Source organism: Hordeum vulgare, chromosome 2H (genome assembly GCF_904849725.1).
Source record: "Hordeum vulgare subsp. vulgare chromosome 2H, MorexV3_pseudomolecules_assembly, whole genome shotgun sequence".
Classification (NCBI taxonomy): Eukaryota; Viridiplantae; Streptophyta; class Magnoliopsida; order Poales; family Poaceae; genus Hordeum; species Hordeum vulgare.
Window position 1 is genome coordinate 97,669,727 of NC_058519.1, and position 2,972 is coordinate 97,672,698.

General features: G+C 45.7%; 1 pseudogene; it reads right to left on the reverse strand.

Moving 5' to 3' along the window:
* Window positions 1–1,063: 1,063 nt before the first annotated feature.
* LOC123425673 lies at window positions 1,064–1,609 on the reverse strand (annotated as a pseudogene).
* Between the last annotated feature and the right edge of the window lie 1,363 nt (window positions 1,610–2,972).

A 2,972-nucleotide genomic window follows, 5' to 3' on the forward strand; every position in this document is an offset into this window, starting at 1 on the left:
TGATGCCGCTCTCCTCATAGAAAGAATAGGTTGGAGACCGTTCGAAACTTCGTCCCCAGTGGAGTCACCAAAAAGTGTTTTCACACACGAACACGTCACCGTGTACCTCCAACGCCGAGGGTGATGCACCGCATCTCACGTCGAAGGAGACCTGTCCGGAAGCGCGGTACACAAGCAATCCGGCGGGTGCTTTTTGAGGACCTGAAACCTCACATGCCCGAGAGGGACCCCGTCTGGACGCACGGAGGCTATGGTCTGCCCTAGGTCGGTAGGACCGCCCCTAGAGCATCGTGGATCGCTGCCCTCCAAGAGAAGAACGAATGAAGAACGAGGAAGAGGAAGATACAAGGGTAGGAGATAAAAGTAGATGAACAATAAAAAGTAGTCGATTGATTTGTTCGATTATGTGTTGTTCAATCGGCTATCATCTCTAACATATATATGAGGCGGCTGGACTTCCCGTGCAAGAAAAGGACCAAAACTTCCGTCCAAAAAGTCAAAAACCCTAACCTAATTCGGATAGGAAACTTTGGCAATTCTCCGGATCAACTCGGAGCCACCAAGTGGTTTTTCTCGGTCACACCGAGTTAATGTGGCCAATTTTTCGTAATCTTCTGCATATCACTCAAAATTTCCGAGTGATTTTTATTGGAGTTACTGGGTCAACTCAGTGCCACCGAGTCAAAAAACTCGGTGGGTCCGAAATGACTGTGCAACTTCTGTTGCTGATTTTGTTTTGATTCCACAGGTTGCATAAGACCTCCAATTGACATGATCTTTCTATGAAAATTAATCGTTTCGACGAGACGAAGACAATCTGTGTAGAACATATTCTCATACGAGGTCGTCTTCGAGGTTTAATAATCTGAACAGTATTCCGAATGTGAAATCTCCTTACTTTGAACACAATTTCGGCCTTCAAGATGAGATTGGACAACAATGACCCAAACTTCAAAGATGCTTATGTCAACACTACGAGATTTTTCCATGTAAAGCACTTCTTTATTTGAAGCCACCTTAATTATGTTTTCTTGCATGCCAAAATCTAATGTCAACAAAGAAGTTAAAGGTACGCCTCATCGCTCGGGAGCACAAAGAATTCGACCTCGGATACGCCGGTGACCGGCGACGTCGGGCTGAGGAGCTTGAGCAGGTAGTACCCCCGCGCCATCCTGAACATGTCATTGCCGCCCACGATGTTGCACTCGGAGGTGCCCTAGAAGCCTCGGAAGGAGCCCTCCACGGACAGTGCGCTCCCGGCGTTCTCCCCGGCGACGAACACGACGGTAGTGATCATCAGGTGGCCCTGCAACGCCTGCCCTGTGGCGACGATAATGCCCTGGTACCGCGCCACGAGTGGCGAGTCCCGCTCCCGGTCGGTGCGGAGCCCGTCGTCGAACATGACCACCTGCCAGAACATCGTGTTGGCGTCGAAGGGGTACAACACAATGAGACCCTCAGTGGCGTTCGTGCCCGCAAACGTCTCGTGCATGTATAGGTGGATGTGCGTCAGCTTTTTCTTCCCGCTTGCGTAGCCGGCGACGACGCCGGTCACGAGGACTGTCGGTATGGCCAGGGAGAGGAGGAGGAGCGACGGTAACGGCTGCATAGTGGTTTGCTTTGCTTAGTGGGTTGTTGTTGTCGTCGTCAGGTCGTCTCTTGCTGCTTTTGTAGGAAGAAGTCTCCCACTTTCCCATTTGCAAACAACCATCCATAAGGCTACTCCGAGTGCTCCACCTTGTACAGGTGCTAAGGCTTCTACATAGACAAAAAATCTAATGTGGCAAGCTAATCAATATGAGAGAGATGAGTGTGGTGACCTGAGAAAGAAACAATGCTAAGCGCGTGAACCTAGGTAAAACAATTAAATGAAAGAAACGCACCAATGCATGCACAATTTTAGTTGCAAAAGCATTAAATAAGGAGGCTTAGCTACAATAAGCTAAGCAACTATGCATTGGGGATTTTAGTTGCTAAACTATTTAATGTGTTTAGCACCTCATCTTAGCACCAATGCATTGGAAGTGGCCTAATTCTCAAATTGGTGGAATGGGGCTCACATAGCTGGTGGGGGACATGGAGAACCGGAGAAGCAATAATGCAGCGTGGCGGTGGTGACTGGGAGCATCTCCAACAACCGCACAAAAATTCCACACCCAATAAAATTTTTAGTGTCCCATAGTATCACTTTTAATACGCAAAACCAAAGTGTCTTCAATAGTTGCATAAAAACACGCGTTCAAAAAACACATACAGCCTGTTTTGTTGAGGGTAATTAGAGAGGGAATGGGAATTAGGAGCTCTAAGATATAAGGTTATCCGTTTGGTTAGAGGGAATGGAAATTTATTATGGACTGGGTGTGAAAGTTTAGAGTCCAACTCCCATTATTTTATTAATAGAAAGAGGGTGAGAATTGAGAGGAAATTAATTTACAAAGAACATCACGACCCTTCATCATAACTTAAGTTGTTGTCTCCCGATTAATTTCCCACGAATTCTTACTAACCAAACAAGGGAATGAATATTCCTCTTAAATTCTCACCTGTAAAACTCATCTAATATCAAACAAGGGATTGAGAATAAAATTATACTTTCTATGTCTAATCTCGTTACAACTCCCTCCTATAAATTCCTATTCCCCATTCCAAAAGTTACCAAAAATGCTCATAGTGCAAATTATCAAGCGCGCGCAATCCGACGTCCAAAATATGCTACCCGCAATAGCGTTTTTTAGCACATGCCTAAAAAATTTAGCACGCGCATAATTTTAGAGCATCTGTTAAAGCTGTCCGACGCCAAAAATGAATATGTTAGCGTGGGGGCAGTTTTTGGACGCCTGTTAAAGATGCTCTCGGAGCATCGAACAGATGCCTAAAAATTTCAAGCCTAAAAGAGTTTTACGGTGTTACTGTAGCATTTTAGCGCAACGGTTAGCACTAATTTTTTTAGATGTCCAGAAATGCTGGTCCAA